This window comes from Ranitomeya imitator, chromosome 6, assembly GCF_032444005.1.
Source record: "Ranitomeya imitator isolate aRanImi1 chromosome 6, aRanImi1.pri, whole genome shotgun sequence".
Taxonomy (NCBI): Eukaryota; Metazoa; Chordata; class Amphibia; order Anura; family Dendrobatidae; genus Ranitomeya; species Ranitomeya imitator.
In genome coordinates, this window is record NC_091287.1 from 188,538,495 (window position 1) to 188,559,309 (window position 20,815).

Sequence of the window (20,815 nt, forward strand, 5' to 3'; positions counted from 1 at the left end):
GTGGAGGACAACAACAAGCAGCAGCAGACACGGTTAGTAGGGCCCAACCAAACTAGTAGGGCAAATACAGTTTCAATATTCTAAATACAGGCCGAAAGCCTGTAGATTGAAACTCAGCTTTGTTTCTTTGAGGAAATCAAGAGGCAGCAGCAGACGTCACTAGGCCCAAACCAAGAACCAGGCCAAATGCAGTTTCATATTGTTGATAGATGCCGAAAGCCTGTAGATTGAAACCCAGCTTTGTTTCTTTGAGGAAACCAAGAGGCAGCAGCAGACGTCACTAGGCCCAAACCAAGAACCAGGCCAAATGCAGTTTCATATTGTTGATAGAGGCCGAAAGCCTGTAGATTGAAACTCAGCTTTGTTTCTTTGAGGGAACCAAGAGGCAGCAGCAGACATCACTAGGCCCAAACCAAGAACCAGGCCAAATGCAGTTTCATATTGTTGATAGAGGCCGAAAGCCTGTAGATTGAAACTCAGCTTTGTTTCTTTGAGGAAACCAAGAGGCAGCAGCAGACGTCACTAGGCCCAAACCAAGAACCAGGCCAAATGCAGTTTCATATTGTTGATAGAGGCCGAAAGCCTGTAGATTGAAACTCAGCTTTGTTTCTTTGAGGAAACCAAGAGGCAGCAGCAGACGTCACTAGGCCCAAACCAAGAACCAGGCCAAATGCAGTTTCATATTGTTGATAGAGGCCGAAAGCCTGTAGATTGAAACTCAGCTTTGTTTAGTAGAGGTAGAGTGGGCGCACCCACCTGTCCAGGCAAACGGCACTTGCACGGGTGCTTGCGCCAAGTGGTGACCATGGTCCTGTGGGGGGAGTCAGCCCATTTAGGGAGGTATAAAAATGGCCTATGGTGGACATTCAGCAGCTGCAAATGGAGGAATTGGCAAAGTCAGTAAGAGGAGGGCAAAAGCGAGTCATTTATCACCCAAGCTACGTGTCAGCAGGGGAAGGTGGGGAAAAAGAATTGGCAATCCATGATTGGTTCATTTTAATGAAGGTTAGATCATCTACATTTTGGGTAGCCAGACGTGTGCTTTTTTCGGTCAGTATTGAACCAGCAGCACTAAAGACTCTTTCTGAAAGCACAGTGGCAGCAGGGCAAGCGAGCTGCTGTAATGCATATTCTGCCAATTCGGGCAAGGTGTCTAGTTTAGATGCCCAGTAATCAAAGGGGAATGACCTGTGAGGGAGAACATCAATAAGGGATGAAAAATAGTTTGTAACCATAGTGGACAAAATGCTGTCTCCTGTCACTTTGAATAGATGCAGCAGTCCCTGTTGTGTCAGCGGTAATTGAAAAATCACTCCACAACCTTGTCAGAAAAGCCCTCTGTCCAACGCCACTTCGGATTTCTGCACCTCTAGCACCTCTGCCATGTTGCCCCCTACGGCAAGTGTGAGGACCATCACAGCCTCTGTGTGCTGGGAATGCCTGAACCAAACGGTCTACAAGAGTTGCTTGTTTGGTAGCCAATATTTGCTCAAGGTTCTCATGTGGCATGATGTTTTGCATTTTCGCTTTATAGCGTGGATCCAGGAGGCAGGCCAACCAGTAATCGTCATCGGTCATCATTTTGACAATGCGGGGGTCCCTTTTTAGAATACGCAAGGCATACTCAGCCATGTGGGCCAATGTTCCTGGTGTCAATTCACTGGTCCTGCTGGGTTGAGGAGCACTTTCTTGGAAATCCACATCACAAGTGTTCCGCAAGAAACCTGTACCTGACCTTGCAACGCCACCAGTTTCAAGTGGCCCCTGAGAAGCATCCTCCTCCCATACATAGTCATCCCCATCATCCTCCTCATCCTCTTCGACCGCCACCTCGTCCTGGACAGTTCCCTGACCAGACAATGGCTGACTATCATCAAGGATTCCCTCCTCCTCGGCTGCAGACGCCAGCTCCTTGATGTGCGTCAAACTTTGCATCAGCAGACGCATAAGTGGGATGCTCATGCTTATGATGGCGTCGTCTGCACTTGCCAGCCGTGTGCATTCCTCGAAACACTGAAGGACTTGACAGAGGTCTTGTAGCTTGGACCACTGCACACCAGACAACTCCATGTCTGCCATCCAACTGCCTGCCCGTGTATGCGTATCCTCCCACAAATATATGACAGCACACCTCTGTTCACACAGCCTCTGAACCATGTGCAATGTGGAGTTCCACCTTGTTGCAACGTCGATAATTAGGCGGTGCTGTGGAAGATTGAGCGATCGCTGATGGTTCAGCATACGGATGGAGTGTACGGGCGACCGGCGGATGTGCGAGCAAAGTCTTCGCACCTTCAGGAGCAGGGCTGGTAACTCTGGATAATTTTTAAGAAAGCACTGCATCACCAGGTTCAAAGTGTGAGCCAGGCAAGGTATGTGTTTGAGTTGTAAAAAGGCTATGGCAGCCATAAAATTCCTTCCATTATCACTGACTACCTTGCCTGCCTCAAGATGTACACTGCCCAGCCATGACTAAGTTTCTTGCTGCAAAAACTTGGCCAGAACTTCCGCGGTGTGTCTGTTGTCGCCCAAACACTTCATTTCAAACACGGCCTGCTGACGCTTCCCACTAGCTGTTCCGTAATGGGACACCTCGTGTGCAACACTGGCAGATGCGGATGGAGTGGTCGTGTGACAGCACTCTGTGGATGAGCTTTCGCTTCTGGAGGAGGAGGAGGAGGTGGGGTGGCGAACGTCTACAGCCAACTGTTTCCTAGATCGTGGGCTAGGCAGAACTGTCCCACTATTGCTATCCCCTGTGGACCCTGCATCCACGACATTAACCCAGTGCGCCGTGATGGACACGTAACGTCCCTGGCCATGCCTACTGGTCCATGCATCTGTTGTGAGGTGCACCTTCCCACTGACAGACTGCCTCAGTGCATGGACAATGCGGTCTTTGACATGCTGGTGGAGGGCTGGGATGGCTTTTCTCGCAAAGAAGTGGCGACTGGGTAGGTCATAGCGTAGGGCATCATCTCTAACGAGATAAGTCTGGCAATGTGGGAGTTCAAACCCTTTGTACGCAGATGACAGGATGAGTACTTTCATTTCCTAACAAGAGTCTCTTCTAGGGTGAGCTGGACTGGAGAGCTGCCTATAGTGGAACTAGCGGTGGTGGTGGTTGTGGACATGGCAGACTGAGAGTGAGTTGGTGATGTTGGCCTACATATAGCTTCCTACCAATAACCTTCTGACTCCCTGACTGCTTTGGCCTAGCAACGATCCCTCCACATTTGCTGCTGGTGTCCTAACCAGTGGGCTTACAGTGAGGGAAGCAATGTTGCAGTGCTGACTACCTTCATTCAGACCTGGTGCACCAACGGTACGGGACGTTAGGTAGTTCGTCCAGGCTTGCAAGTGCATGCTGTTTAAATGTCTATGCATGCACGTTGTATTTAAATTGTTAAGAATCTTCCCTCTGCTAAAGTTCTTTGAGCATTTTTTACAGATCACTTTTGACTGATCATTGGGATCTTGGTAAAAAAATGCCACACTGCACTCTTCCTACTATGGAATTCCTTTTCAGGCATTGCACGCTGTGCAACTTTCACAGGATGGCCACGCTGTCCTAAAACTGGTTTTGTCAAACGTTTTTTGCCTGATACGCGCCTGCCAGATGACAGCTGTTGCGATGTACATTGGTGCTGCTGTGGATAACCCTCCTCCGCTTCTGAGCTAGTGGCAGTGCCACCCTCTTCCCCCAATGTCTGCCAATCTGGGTCAACAACTGGGTCATCTATCACCTCCTCCTCCTCAATGTCATGTGCACCTTCCTCAGTGTCCCGCGTTCGGGACAGGGCACCATAGTCTCATCAGGGTCAGATTCTGGCTCAGCAAACTGCGAGGGCAATGTAGTGATCTGACTCGATGGAACAGCATCATAATCTAGCTGTGGCTGTGCATCAGTGCACTCCATGTCCGATTCTTCTTGTAATGGGCAGGGTACAATTTTCCTTTCTAACCCAGGCACGGTATGTGTAAAGAGCTCCAAGAAGTAACCTGTTGTGTCGCCTTCACTTTTGGTTTGGGAGAAGGACACAAAGAAACGTCTTGTTCCTGACCGGGAGCATCCACTGACGACTGGCTGCTGGGACATTTTGAACTTTGGGAAGAGGAGGCCAAAGAGCTAGAGGCTGAGTCAGCAAGGAAAGCCAAAACTTTTTCCTGCTGCTCCGGCTTTAAAAGCTGTTTTCCTACTCCCAGGTAAGGGAGCCTTCGAGGCCTTGTGTAGCCAGACGATGACGCAGGCTCAACACCTCCAGCCTTAGGTGCTACTGTGCTTTTGCCATTACCACCAGATGCAGCACCACCATCAGTACCAGCTGATAACCCCCGCGCACGGCCTCTTCCACCAGACTTCCTCATTTTTTGGGGGGAGACACAGAACCACAACTCTGGCCCTGTGGTATAACAGTAAACCATGAACGTGCCAGAAAGTGGCTGCCTGATATATACGACACAATAGCAGTACAGCAGAATATACACTGTGTGCAAATTTTAATCTCCCTTTTTTTGGGGGGGGAGACACAGAACCACAACTCTGGCCCAGTGGTATAACAGTAAACTATGAACGTGGCAGAAACTGGCTGCCTGATATATATGACACACTAGCAGTACAGCAGAATATACACTGTGTGCGAATTTAAATCTCCCTTTTTTTGGGGGGGAAACACAGAACCACAACTCTGGCCCAGTGGTATAACACAACACTATGAATGTGGCAGAAAGTGGCTGCCTGATATATATGACACACTAGCAGTACAGCAGAATATACACTGTGTGCGAATTTTAATCTCCCTTTTTTTGGGGGGGAGACACAGAAGCACAACTCTTGCCCAGTGGTATAACAGTAAACTATGAACGTGGCAGAAAGTGGCTGCCTGATAGATACGACACACTAGCAGTACAGCAGAATATACACTGTGTGCGAATTTTAATCTCCCTTTTTTTGGGGGGGAGACACAGAAGCACAACTCTGGCCCAGTGGTGTAACACAACACTATGAACGTGGCAGAAAGTGTCTGCCTGATATATATGACACACTAGCAGTACAGCAGAATATACACTGTGTGCAAATTTTAATCTCCCATTTTTGGGGGGAAGACACAGAACCACAACTCTGGCCCAGTGGTATAACAGTAAACTGTGAACGTGCCAGAAAGTGGCTGCCTGATCTATACGGCACACTAGCAGTACAGCAGAATATACACTGTGTGCGAATTTTAATGTCCCTTTTTTGGGGGGGAGACACAGAAGCACAACTCTGGCCCAGTGGTATAACAGTAAACTATGAATGTGGCAGAAAGTGGCTGCCTGATATATACGACACACTAGCAGTACAGCAGAATGTACACTGTGTGCGAATTTTAATCTCCCTTTTTTTGGGGGGGGAGACACAGAAGCACAACTTAGGCCAAGTGGTATAACGGTAAACTATGAACGTGCCAGAAAGTGGCTGCCTGATATATACGACACAATAGCAGTACAGCAGAATATACACTGTGTGCGAATTTTAATCTCCCTTTTTTGGGGGTGGAGACACAGAACCACAACTCTGGCCCAGTGGTATAACAGTAAACTATGAACGTGGCAGAAACTGGCTGCCTGATATATACGACACACTAGAAGTACAGCAGAATATACACTGTGTGCGAATTTTAATTTCCCTTTTTTTGGGGGGGAGACACAGAACCACAACTCTGGCCCAGTGGTATAACACAACACTATGAACGTGGCAGAAAGTGGCTGCCTGATATATATGACACACTAGCAGTACAGCAGAATATACACTGTGTGCGAATTTTAATCTCCCATTTTTGGGGGGAAGACACAGAACCACAACTCTGGCCCAGTGGTATAACAGTAAACTGTGAACGTGCCAGAAAGTGGCTGCCTGATCTATACGGCACACTAGCAGTACAGCAGAATATACACTGTGTGCGAATTTTAATCTCCCTTTTTTGGGGGGGGAGACACAAGCACAACTCTGGCCCAGTGGTATAACAGTAAACTATGAACGTGGCAGAAAGTGGCTGCCTGATATATATGACATAATAGCAGTACAGCAGAATATACACTGTGTGCGAATTTTAATCTCCCTTTTTTTTGGGGGGAGACACAGAAGCACAACTCTGGCCCAGTGGTGTAACAGTAAACTATGAACGTGGCAGAAAGTGGCTGCCTGATATATATGACACACTAGCAGTACAGCAGAATATACACTGTGTGCGAATTTTAATCTCCCTTTTTTTGGGGGGGAGACACAAGCACAACTCTGGCCCAGTGGTATAACAGTAAACTATGAACGTGGCAGAAAGTGGCTGCCTGATATATATGACATAATAGCAGTACAGCAGAATATACACTGTGTGCGAATTTTAATCTCCCTTTTTTTGGGGGGGAGACACAGAAGCACAACTCTGGCCCAGTGGTGTAACAGTAAACTATGAACGTGGCAGAAAGTGGCTGCCTGATATATATGACACACTAGCAGTACAGCAGAATATACACTGTGTGAGAATTTTAATCTCCCTTTTTTTGGGGGGGAGACACAGAAGCACAACTCTGGCCCAGTGGTATAACAGTAAACTATGAACGTGGCAGAAAGTGGCTGCCTGATATATACGACACACTAGCAGTACAGCAGAACATACACTGTGTGCGAATTTTAATCTCCCTTTTTTGGGGGTGGAGACACAGAACCACAACTCTGGCCCAGTGGTATAACAGTAAACTATGAACGTGGCAGAAACTGGCTGCCTGATATATACGACACACTAGAAGTACAGCAGAATATACACTGTGTGCGAATTTTAATTTCCCTTTTTTTGGGGGGGAGACACAGAACCACAACTCTGGCCCAGTGGTATAACACAACACTATGAACGTGGCAGAAAGTGGCTGCCTGATATATATGACACACTAGCAGTACAGCAGAATATACACTGTGTGCGACTTTTAATCTCCCTTTTTTTGGGGGGGAGACACAGAAGCACAACTCTGGCCCAGTGGTATAACAGTAAACTATGAACGTGGCAGAAAGTGGCTGCCTGATATATACGACACACTAGCAGTACAGCAGAATGTACACTCTGTGCGAATTTTAATCTCCCTTTTTTGGGGGGGGAGACACAGAAGCACAACTCTGGCCCAGTGGTATAACAGTAAACTATGAACGTGGCAGAAAGTGGCTGCCTGATATATACGACACACTAGCAGTACAGCAGAATGTACACTGTGTGTGAATTTTAATCTCCCTTTTTTTTGGGGGGAGACACAGAAGCACAACTCTGGCCCAGTGGTATAACAGTAAACTATGAATGTGGCAGAAAGTGGCTGCCTGATATATACGACACACTAGCAGTACAGCAGAATATACACTGTGTGCGAATTTTAATCTCCCTTTTTTGGGGGTGGAGACACAGAACCACAACTCTGGCCCAGTGGTATAACAGTAAACTATGAACGTGGCAGAAACTGGCTGCCTGATATATATGACACACTAGCAGTACAACAGAATATACACTGTGTGCGAATTTTAATTTCCCTTTTTTTGGGGAGGAGACACAGAACCACAACTCTGGCCCAGTGGTATAACACAACACTATGAACGTGGCAGAAAGTGGCTGCCTGATATATATGACACACTAGCAGTACAGCAGAATATACACTGTGCGAATTTTAATCTCCCTTTTTTTTGGGGGGGAGACACAGAACCACAACTCTGGCCCAGTGGTATAACACAACACTATGAACGTGGCAGAAAGTGTCTGCCTGATATATATGACACACTAGCAGTACAGCAGAATATACACTGTGTGCGAATTTTAATCTCCCTTTTTTTGGGGGGGAGACACAGAACCACAACTCTGGCCCAGTGGTATAACACAACACTATGAACGTGGCAGAAAGTGGCTGCCTGATATATATAACACACTACCAGTACAGCAGAATATACACTGTGTGCGAATTTTAATCTCCCTTTTTTTGGGGGGGGGGGGAGACACAGAACCACAACTCTGGCCCAGTGGTATAACACAACACTATGAACGTGCCAGAAAGTGGCTGGAATTATTATTTTAAAAAAATAAATAAATAATAAAAATAACAAGCTCCCTACAATGAGCTCAGGACAAGTATGGCAGCAATAAAACGCACTGCTTAACACAAATATGTGGACAAATAAACAAGATAGGTAACTGTGCAGAAAGGAGCAACAGGAATTTTGCTTTAAAAAAGCAGTTGGTTTGCACAGCACCGTGCACACAGCTATACAGCTGCTGCACTAAAATACGACCTCCACTGTCCCTGCACAAAAAGGTGGTGTGGGACAGTGAAAATCGCTCCAGCACAAGCGGTTTGGGGGTTTATATTTCCTCCCTAACTCTGTCCCTGCTTCTGACTAACTGCAGCAACACCTCTCCCTATGCTCAGATCGGCAGAAGTAAGATGGCGGTCGGCGTGCACGCCCCTTTATACCCCCTGTGACGCCACAGACAGCAAGCCAATCACTGCCATGCCCTTCTCAAAGATGGTGGGGACCGAGACCTATGTCATCACGCTGCCCACACTCTGCGTCCTCCTTCATTGGATGAAAAACGGCGGTGACAGCGTCATATGAAACGCGACTTTGGCGTTCTGATCGTGTACCGCATGGCCAATCCCACTGTAAGATCGGTTCGGGTTTCATGAAACCCGACTTTGCCTAAAAGTCGCCGATTTATGAAAATGACCGATCCGTTTCGCTCAACCCTAGTCGGGGCCACATAGCTTGCGTTATCTCCTGAATCCACCCTCCGTCTGTATCCTTTCTCAACCCAGGAAAGAGGGGAGTAGTTGTGCACCATAGTACACAACCAGACAAACAACATAACACTAACAGGGGAAACGGAAAATAGGCAAGCATGCAAATATTCACTCACATAGAACAGATGAATGCACTTGGGAGTGGAGGATGGGGTAAAACCAAAGTAGGAGAAGGAAAGGGAACTATCACACTTACTAAACCAAGCAACAGTCACAGATAAACCTACCAAACGTTTTCTCATATAACCACCAACTACTATCCTGCCAGCCATGCAGCAGAAGCTATCCCTGACGATGTGCGTCAGTTAGGACCCAGATTATATAGGAGATAGGAGTGGCTAACAGTGTTCAGCTGAGAGCCCTAGCTCCAAGAGCTCCCAACATGGCCGAATATCCCCTGTACTGCCAAAAGAAATTTACACAGTTTATAAAGAAGGTGAAGTGCTTCTTTTCAACACAGGAGTAGGAGCAATAAGAGGCTGTGGCCTTCTGGCTCCTCTCTGTTGTGGTACACCCGTGACATCAGTGTTTTTATGGATACATAAACTAGCCACAGGTCTTCTGACGCAAACTCTGTAGATTTATGTATTTCTATTTTCCTCAAAGAAAGAACAAGACCAGCACATCCAAGCTAGTGTGAACAGGCACCAACCAAAAAGACCTACAAGTTGAAAAACGATAAAGGTTGCACCATTATTTTACCAAGAATGATTACTCTAGAACAGTATTTCCCAAACTCCAGTCCTCACGGACCCCCAACATGTCATGTTTTCAGGATTTCCATAGTGCTGCACAACTGAGAGAACTCCTGATACTTTCATCACCTGTGCAATACTAAGGAAATCCTGAAAACATGACCGGTTGGGGTCCGTGAGGACTGGAGTTTTGGAAACACTGCTCTAGAATATTGAAACTGCATTACTGCCATAGAAAATAAGAAAAAAGCGCTATATAATGTACACAAAATATTTATCTGCAACAATTCCAATGAAAAAAGGAAGGTACTTCCCACTTAAATTGGCCAATGTATGTGAGCTCAATTGCCCTGTCAAGGCGTCCTTCATAATTGGGTCCCTGTCCTTTTTTGTCACCTCTCCTGGGAAAAAAGCCAGATGGTCCAACCTCCTCTTTAACATTTGTCCACCAACACTCCATTATACACACAGATAGATAGATAGATAGATAGATAGATAGACAGACAGATGGAATGAGATAGATAGATAAATAGATAGATACATACATACAGTTCCTTGCAAAAGTATTTGGCCCCTTGGAACTTTTCAACCTTTTCCCACATATCATGCTTAAAACACAAAGATACCAAATGTAAATTTTTTGGTGAAGAATCAACAACAAGTGGAACACAATTGTTAAGTTGACCGAAATTTATTAGTCATTTTAAATTTTTGGGGAACTATAAAAACTGAAAAGTGGGGCGTGCAATATTATTCGGCCTCTTTGCTTTCTTTGCAGCAAACTCACTCCAGAAGTTCATTGTGGATCTCTGAATTATCCAATGTTGTCCTATATGCCTAATGATAATAAATATAATCCACCTGTGTGAAATTAAGTCTCCGTATAAATGCACCTGCACTGTGATTGTCTCAGGGTTCTGTTTGAAACACAGAGAGCATGATGAAGACCAAGGAACACAACAGGCAGGTCCATGATACTGTTGTGGAGAAGTTTAAAGCCGGATTTGGATACAAAATGATTTTCAAAAATTTAAACATCCCAAAGAGCACTGTGCAAGCGATCATATTGAAATGGAAGAAATATCATACCACTGCAAATCTACCAAGATCCGGCAGTCCCTCTAAACTTTCATCTCAAACAAGGAGAAGACTGATCAGGGATGCAGCCAAGAGGCCCATGATCACAATGGATGAACTGCAGAGATCTACAGCTGAGGTGGGACAGTCTGTACATAGGACAACAATCAGTCGTACACTGCACAATTCTGGTCTTTATGGAAGAGTGGCAAGAAGAAAGCCATTTCTCAAAGATATCCATAAAAAGTGTAATTTAAAGTTTGCAATAAGCCACCTGGGAGACACATCAAACATGTGGAATAAGGTGCTCTGGTCAGATGAAACCAAAATTAAACATTTTGGCAACAATGCCAAACAATATGTTTGGCGTAAAGGCAACACAGCTCATCACCCTGAGCACACCATCCCCACTGCCAAACATGGTGGTGGCAGCATCATGGATTAGGCCTGCTTTTCTTCAGCAGGTACAGGGAAGATGGTTAAAATTGATGGGAAGATGGATGGAGCCAATTACAGGACCATTCTTGAAGAAAACCTGTTGGAGTCTGCAAAAGACGTGAGACTGGGACAGAGATTTGTCTTCCAACAAAACAATGATCCTAAACACAAAGCAACATCTACAATGGAATTGTTCACAAATAAATGCATCCAGGAGTTAGAATGGCTAAGTCAAAGTCCAGACCTCAATCCAATCGAGAATCCTGTGGAAAGAGCTGAAAACTGCTGTTCACAAACAATCTCCATCAAACCTCACTGAGCTCGAGCTGTTTGCCAAGGAAGAATGGATAAGAATTTCAGTTTCTTGATGCTTTTTGGAAGTGCATTGAACAGCAAGGTGGATTGCAGCTGAGGGGAAAAAGAAAAAAAATCTTTAAATCTTCAGCTTAGCGAGTGTGAACGAGCTGAGTGTGACCTGAGCGTAAGTGTGAATGACGTAAGTGTGACTTGTGATTCAGTGACTTTGGATTCAGGGAGTTTCCAAGGGAGGAATTACTGAATTGCTGTCTGTATTTTATTAATACTTTGCATTTGGGTTATTTTTGTTTGTTTTTTTATTTAACGGTTCTGTCTGGTGCAATCCCCATTAGAATAGGTGCTCCACTATTGTTAATGCCAACCAGTGCACATCTTGCCACATGTATGTGCAGCGCCCCAGAGACCTGGTCGTTGAAGTAACGTCGCTCTGCCACTAAGGGGAGTGATGGTACATCTGATGGCACTAAAGGAGTTCATCTGACCAGGTATCACCAGCACACATTACACTTCATACTCCGGCCACTAGGGGGAGCAAAAGGTTTTATTTATTAGGCCACTCCTCACAACGGTAAAACTGGGGGTTGCATAGGAAGTTAGAACAGAAGCTGACTGGGTTTAGCCCAGGCAACATCCCGTGGCAGGGTGTTATGAACTGGTGATTCAGAACCATAATGGACCTAGTGGTTAAGAGCACACAAAGTGACCTGATAGTTACTATTAACATAGGACGAGCTCTGAGACGTGGGAACTCTGCTGACCGCAATCCCTAATCCTATCATACCACACTAGAGGTAGCCGTGGAGCGCTCCTGACCAGACCTAGGCGCCTCGGGCACAGCCTGAGAAACTAGCTAGCCCTGAAGATAGAAAAATAAGCCTACCTTGCCTCAGAGAAATTCCCCAAAGGAAAAGGCAGCCCCCCACATATAATGACTGTGAGTAAAGATGAAAATACAAACACAGAGATTAAATAGATTTTAGCAAAGTGAGGCCCGACTTACTGAATAGACCGAGGATAGGAAAGATAGCTTTGCGGTCAACACAAAAACCTACAAACAACCACGCAGAGGGCGCAAAAAGACCCTCCGCACCGACTAACGGTACGGAGGTGCTCCCTCTGCGTCTCAGAGCTTCCAGCAAGCAAGAAAAACCAATATAGCAAGCTGGACAGGAAAAATAGCAAACAAAAGTAACACCAGCAAAACTTAGCTTATGCAGGGCAGACAGGCCACAAGAACGATCCAGGAGAGAGCAAGACCAATACTGGAACATTGACTGGAGGCCAGGAACAAAGAACTAGGTGGAGTTAAATAGAGCAGCACCTAACGACTTAACCTCGTCACCTGAGGAAGGAAACTCAGAAGCCGCATCCCCACTCACATCCAGCAAAGGAAGCTCAAGGACAGAACCAGCCGAAGTACCACTCATGACCACAGGAGGGAGCTTGACCACAGAATTCACAACAGTACCCCCCCCTTGAGGAGGGGTCACCGAACCCTCACCAGAGCCCCCAGACCGACTAGGATGAGCCAAATGAAAGGCACGAACCAGATCGGCAGCATGAACATCAGAGGCAAAGACCCAGGAATTATCTTCCTGACCATAACCCTTCCACTTAACCAGGTACTGGAGTTTCCGTCTCGAAATACGAGAATCCAAAATCTTCTCCACTATATACTCCAACTCCCCCTCAACCAAAACCGGGGCAGGAGGATCAACGGATGGAACCACAGGTGCCACGTATCTCCGCAACAATGACCTATGGAATACATTATGGATGGAAAAAGAAGCTGGAAGGGTCAAACGAAAAGACACAGGATTAAGAACCTCAGAAATCCCATACGGACCAATGAAACGAGGCTTAAACTTAGGAGAGGAAACTTTCATAGGAATATAACGAGACGACAACCAAACCAAATCCCCAACACGAAGTCGGGGACCCACACAGCTCCTGCGGTTAGCGAAACGTTGAGCCTTCTGGGACAATGTCAAATTGTCCACTACATGAGTCCAAATCTGCTGCAACCTATCCACCACAGTATCCACACCAGGACAGTCCGAAGACTCAACCTGCCCTGAAGAGAAACGAGGATGGAAACCAGAATTGCAGAAAAACGGCGAAACCAAAGTAGCCGAGCTGGCCCGATTATTAAGGGCGAACTCAGCCAAAGGCAAAAAGGACACCCAATCATCCTGATCAGCAGAAACAAAACATCTCAGATATGTTTCCAAGGTCTGATTGGTTCGTTCAGTTTGGCCATTTGTCTGAGGATGGAAATCCGAGGAAAAAGACAAATCAATGCCCATCCTAGCACAAAAGGCTCGCCAAAACCTCGAAACAAACTGGGAACTTCTGTCAGAAACGATGTTCTCCGGAATGCCATGTAAACGAACCACATGCTGGAAAAACAATGGCACCAAATCAGAGGAGGAGGGCAATTTAGACAAGGGTACCAAATGGACCATCTTAGAGAAGCGATCACAAACCACCCAAATGACCGACATCTTTTGAGAGATGGGGAGATCCGAAATAAAATCCATAGAGATATGTGTCCAGGGCCTCTTCGGGACCGGCAAGGGTAAAAGCAACCCACTGGCACGAGAACAGCAGGGCTTAGCCCGAGCACAAATCCCACAGGACTGCACAAACGAACGCACATCCCGCGACAGAGACGGCCACCAAAAGGATCTAGCCACCAAATCTCTGGTCAAAGATTCCAGGATGACCAGCCAACACCGAACAATGAACCTCAGAGATAACTCTACTCGTCCATTTATCAGGGACAAACAGTTTCTCCGTTGGGCAACGGTCAGGTCTATTAGCCTGAAATTTTTGCAGCACCCGCCGCAAATCAGGGGAGATGGCAGACAAAATCACCCCCTCCTTGAGAATACCCGCCGGCTCAGGCAAACCCGGAGAGTCGGGCACAAAACTCCTAGACAGGGCATCCGCCTTCACATTTTTAGAGCCCGGAAGGTACGAAACCACAAAGTCAAAACGGGAGAAAAACAGCGACCAACGAGCCTGTCTAGGATTCAACCGTTTGGCAGACTCGAGATAAGTCAAGTTCTTGTGATCAGTCAAGACCACCACGCGATGCTTAGCTCCTTCAAGCCAATGACGCCACTCCTCGAATGCCCACTTCATGGCCAGCAACTCTCGATTGCCAACATCATAATTACACTCAGCAGGCGAAAATTTCCTGGAAAAGAAGGCACATAGTTTCATCACCGAGCCATCAGAACTTCTTTGCGACAAAACAGCCCCTGCTCCAATCTCAGAAGCATCAACCTCGACCTGGAACGGGAGCGAAACATCTGGCTGGCACAACACAGGGGCAGAAGAAAAACGACGCTTCAACTCCGGAAAAGCTTCCACAGCAGCAGAAGACCAATTGACCACATCAGCACCCTTCTTGGTTAAATCAGTCAACGGTTTTAGCAATACTAGAAAAATTATTGATGAAGCGACGATAAAAATTAGCAAAGCCCAGGAACTTTTGCAGACTCTTCAGAGATGTCGGCTGAGTCCAATCATAAATGGCCCGAACTTTAACAGGGTCCATCTCGATAGTAGAAGGGGAAAAAATGAAACCCAAAAATGAAACCTTCTGAACACCAAAGAGACACTTTGACCCCTTCACAAACAAAGAATTCGCACGCAGGACCTGGAACACCATTCTAACCTGCTTCACGTGAGACTCCCAATCATCCGAGAAGACCAAAATATCATCCAAGTATACAATCAGGAATTTATCCAGGTACTCTCGGAAGATGTCATGCATAAAGGACTGAAATACTGATGGAGCATTAGAAAGCCCGAATGGCATAACCAGGTACTCAAAATGGCCCTCGGGTGTATTAAATGCTGTTTTCCATTCATCGCCCTTTTTAATACGCACAAGATTATACGCACCACGAAGATCTATCTTGGTGAACCAACTAGCCCCCTTAATCCGAGCAAACAAATCAGACTGCAGCGGCAAGGGGTACTGAAATTTGACTGTGATTTTATTTAGAAGGCGGTAATCAATACAAGGTCTCAGCGAACCATCCTTCTTGGCCACAAAAAAGAACCCTGCTCCCAATGGCGACGACGACGGGTGAATATGACCCTTCTCCAAGGATTCCTTTACGTAACTCCGCATAGCGGCGTGCTCAGGTACAGACAAATTAAACAGTCGACCTTTAGGAAACTTACTACCAGGAATCAAATTGATAGCACAATCGCAATCCCTATGCGGAGGTAGGGCACTGGACTTGGGCTCATCAAATACATCCCGGTAATCTGACAAGAACTCTGGGACCTCAGAAGGGGTGGATGGTGAAAAAGACAGAAATGGAACATCACCATGTACCCCCTGACAACCCCAGCTGGACACAGACATAGATTTCCAATTCAATACTGGGTTATGGACTTGTAGCCATGGCAACCCCAACACGACCACATCATGCAGATTCTGCAACACCAAAAAGCGAATATCCTCCTGATGCGCAGGAGCCATGCACATGGTCAGTTGGATCCAATACTCAGGCTTATTCTTGGCCAAAGGCGTAGCATCAATTCCTCTCAATGGAATAGGATGCTGCAAGGGCTCCAAGAAAAACCCACAGCGCCTAGCAAACTCCAAGTCCATCAAATTCAGGGCAGCGCCTGAATCCACAAATGCCATGACAGAATAGGACGACAACGAGCAGATCAAAGTAACGGACAAAAGAAATTTCGACTGTACCATACCAATAGTGGCAGACCTAGCGAAATGCTTAGTGCGATTAGGACAATCGGAGATAGCATGAGTGGAATCACCACAGTAAAAACACAGCCCATTCCGACGTCTGTGTTCTTGCCGTTCAGCTCTGGTCAAAGTCCCATCACATTGCATAGGCTCAGGTTTATGCTCAGATAATACCGCCAAATGGTGCACAGCTTTACGCTCACGTAAGCGTCGATCGATCTGAATGGCCAAAGACATAGACTCATTCAGACCAGCAGGCATAGGAAATCCCACCATGACATCCTTAAGGGCTTCAGAGAGACCATTTCTGAAAATTGCTGCCAGAGCACATTCATTCCATTGAGTGAGCACAGACCACTTCCTAAACTTCTGACAATATATCTCTACCTCATCCTGACCCTGACACAGAGCCAGCAAGATTTTCTCTGCCTGATCCACTGAATTAGGTTCATCATAAAGCAACCCGAGCGCCAGAAAAAACGCATCAATATCACATAATGCAGGATCTCCTGGCGCAAGGGAAAATGCCCAGTCTTGAGGGTCGCCACGTAATAAAGAAATAATGATCTTTACTTGTTGAACTGGGTCACCAGAGGAGCGGGGTTTCAAAGCCAGAAATAGTTTACAATTATGTTTAAAATTCAGAAACTTAGCTCTATCTCCAGAAAACAACTCAGGAATAGGAATTTTAGGTTCTAACATAGGATTCTGAACCACTAAATCTTGAATGTTCTGTACACTTATAGCAAGATTATCCATCAAAGAGGACAGACCTTGAATGTCCATGTCTACACCTGTGTTCTGAACCACCCTGATGTAAAGGGGAAAAGAAAGACAAAACACAGTGCAAAGAAAAAAAATGGTCTCAGAACTTCTCTTTTCCCTCTATTGAGAAGCATTAGTACTTTAGGCCTCCAGTACTGTTATGAACTGGTGATTCAGAACCACAATGGACCTAGTGGTTAAGAGCACACAAAGTGACCTGATAGTTACTATTAACATAGGACGAGATAATACAAGAATAAGGGTATTCAATAGCAACATCACTAAAACAGAGTCTATACTAATCTGTTGCTTCTATAGGGGATTTAAATTCAAACCAAGCCGTACAACAGCATATGAGAAGAGGTGTGGAAACCACATAAAACGACCAAAACTGGAAACTCAATTCTATAAATAATTTTATTGAACATATAAAATATTGCACATGGTGCGAGACACCGCACAGAGGTGTGATTGTGTCAGCGGACGGAGAGACACAGACTCCTAATAATAAAAGATGGCCGTATAGAGGAGAGGACGCCAGAGTATGGATATCAATCCTAAGGGTATGGGGCATAAAATAATACTACACCCCAGTCCTAGAATGTGGGCACTACAATGTGCTAATAATTATAATGTATACCACACAGGGTTAAATGCACTGAGTACCTGTAGCCCAACGACACATACACATCCCTAGGAAAACCAAGTGGGGAAGAAAATAAAGGTGCACCATACACATAACCTAACTAGTTCCCCCCATAGTAAAGGTTGACAAAATATAATGAGAGTCTAAATGTAACTCCATGGGCTAGCGGCCGCTCAGCCCATATATATATTACCTCTCAAGAAAGGGGGGGGAAAAGTACTCCGGTGTCCCTGGGTCCGGTCCGCTGGTCACCCGACGCGCGTTTCGGAGCCCGCAAGCTCCTTCGTCAGGGGGCGTGTCTAATGGTCAGGACGGCGGGGTTTAAATAGCAGGGAACCAATGACCGCTGCGGCGCCAGCCGGAAGTGAGTTTCCAGTTTTGGTCGTTTTATGTGGTTTCCACACCTCTTCTCATATGCTGTTGTACGGCTTGGTTTGAATTTAAATCCCCTATAGAAGCAACAGATTAGTATAGACTCTGTTTTAGTGATGTTGCTATTGAATACCCTTATTCTTGTATTATATTGTTTTTCTGTGTTTTGCACAGGTACGCTTTGGGGTATTATGGATTTCAGAGCCAGGGAAAAGTCCTGGCTGGGACAAATTGAACAGGTTTTCGGACATGATGGGGCGAGTGGTGTGCCTGCCAAGGATCATAGTGGCGACATTATTTTTGAATCCATGAAAAAAAAATATATATATTTTTAAAACGGACTAGGCTCTGGTGGAACAAGATGTTCCTAGAGAAATATCTCTTAAAGAAAATGATTCCTAGGGGCCTCCGAGTCCGAGTTGCCAACCTTTCCAGTGGATGATTTGGAGTTTGTGGCTGGATGGGAGGAGGCCTGTGGTTCCTGCTCAGTTACCCTGATGAAATTGCTCATTGGGCTTAACACTAAAACTATTGATGAATTGGGTAAAAAAATTGATCTGGCGCTATCCGAATTACGGAGTAAGTGCTCTGATGAGCAATTAAAGGATTACGAGATACAGATGGATAAGGTTGTGGAGACGACTGTGAAAAAGATCAGCGAGACACAGGCCTCAAAACTGAATAGAGACACAAAAGATTACCAGACTCAAAATGTGTATCAATGGAGGAAATCCTTTACACAGCAACACCATATCCAACGTAGTGGGTCCAACACTTCCATATCTTCTGTTAGTTCCCAGTCGGATATATCAGTATCATCGGCCGTTACACGCTCAGGAACAAGCTACGGCAGAGCAAGAAATCATAACTATCATACATATAAGAGATACAAACCACAAAGCTTTGAGACCACAAAAGGCGATAATAAGGTAATAAACCTGAGCGAATACCCTCTCTCTAGGGCTGACTGTTCACTTCTGTATAAGGGACTGTCGTTTTCACCAACAGCAGGTATTGATCGCTTCACTGTTATCAAGGACTTGCATCTTTTTGCTCGGTCCTTGATATTTAAGCGGCATTTTTTTGACAATAACCTTCATGAATTGTTTCCTACAGAAAGTGAGCAGTCAGCCCTAAGAATTTTGGAACAGCTGTCCAGGTTGCACGTGATTGAGGAAGGAGGTATGATTCCGTCAACAATTCGTGTACGTTCTAAGAAGTTTCCTCCCCTATCTAGCTGTAGTGCTATAGATACGTTTGTTAAGGTGGTGAGTGAGGGAGTGGGCAAGATCCCGCAATCCATAAAAAATGATAATCTAACGAGACATGAGAGATCACGCCTTAAGCAGCTTAGAGATCTCCCTGATGTTGTGATAAAGCCGGCGGACAAGGGGGGTAACATTGTGCTGTGGCCTAAGGTAATGTACGAGCAGGAAGCCATGCGCCAATTATTAAACTCCACATGTTACAAGAAATTGACTTATAACCCCTTGTCCGCCTTCTGCGCGCAACTCAGGGAGATCCTTAATAGAGCTACCGAGAAGGGAATTATTACAAAGGAATTGAATACTGCATTAGTCGTACCAGAACCCACGATAGCGACTTTCTATTTGCTCCCCAAGACACATAAAAATATGTCTGTACCTCCCGGACGCCCGATCGTGTCGGGTTGTAGGAGTTATTTAGAATCAATTAATAAATGGATCGATTCGATCCTTCAACCGATTGTGGAGGAGCTTCCCTCTTTCCTGAAGGACACTAGCCAATTATTACGCCACGTTGATGATCTTAAGCTGGGGGAGGATACTATTATGGGGGCTATGGATGTAGAGTCCTTGTATACTTCCATCCGCCATAGTGATGGTTTGGCGGCCATTAAATTTTTCCTCTCTACATCCAGATGGTCCCCCGAATTTGTGGCATTCTTTCTCGAAGTTTTGGAATTCACACTGACCCACAATTTCTTTATGTTTAGGGGGTCCTTTTTCCTGCAGCTCCAGGGAACAGCCATGGGGGCGGCCTTTGCGCCGTCCTATGCTAATCTGTTCCTGGGGCTGTGGGAAAGGGACCTCCTACGGTCAGACGGTCTGTCGTCTATAGAGCGCGTCCTCTTATGGGCGCGCTACATAGACGACATTCTTATTGTCTGGCAGGGCAGTAGTGAGGCTTTTTTTGAGTTTGTGGCCGCCTTAAATGTTAATGAAAGGAATATTAAATTGACAGCAACATCGAGTAGATCTAGTATTGAATTCCTTGATGTAACATTAATAAGGGATCGCACGGACACAATTCAGACTACAATCTACAGGAAGCCCACGTCAACGAATATGCTTCTCCATGCAACCTCCTCCCATCCAGCTCACATGGTACGAGCTGTTCCAATTGGACAGTTCCTACGCATACGTCGGATATGCTCCACTGATATCGAATTTGAGATCCAGGCTAGGGACCTTAAGGCTCGATTTAAGGAACGGGGATACAGCAACCGTGCCATTAAAAGGGCGTATCTGCGCGCTAAGCACAGTGATAGAAATGTTCTGCTCTATGGTAGTGGTGCTACAAGTGACGGGTCTGAGGTTGTCAGGTTCGTCACAAACTACAACTCTAGGGCAGATGCCATACGGAGTGTCTTTGAACAAGCTTGGCCCATTTTAAAAACTGATTTGACATTGGCTAAATTAATGCCTGATCGCCCGTCCATCACTTTCCGTAGGGCCAAAAATATACGTGACCACTTGGTATGCAGCCACTATACACATAGTCCATTGAGAACATTCTTAAACAGTTCTCGACAAAAACCGAGTGGTGGCTGCCGTGCCTGTGGTAGATGTGTGGCGTGCAGTAACATCTCTAGAGATGATACATTTGTAGATTCCTCAGGACAAAGAAGCTTTAAAATAACTAAATGTATAACATGCACATCAAAGAACGTTGTATACTATGCGGTGTGCCCCTGCCCAT

General features: G+C 45.8%; 1 protein-coding gene and 1 long non-coding RNA gene across 3 annotated transcripts in view; one reads left to right on the plus strand and one right to left on the minus strand.

Moving 5' to 3' along the window:
* The window catches only part of C6H7orf57 (chromosome 6 C7orf57 homolog), a 175,483-nt gene that overhangs the window by 153,560 nt on the left and 1,108 nt on the right, over nt 1-20,815 (plus strand). The window lies entirely within an intron of this gene.
* The window catches only part of LOC138642306 (uncharacterized), a 301,712-nt gene that overhangs the window by 136,387 nt on the left and 144,510 nt on the right, over nt 1-20,815 (minus strand). The window lies entirely within an intron of this gene.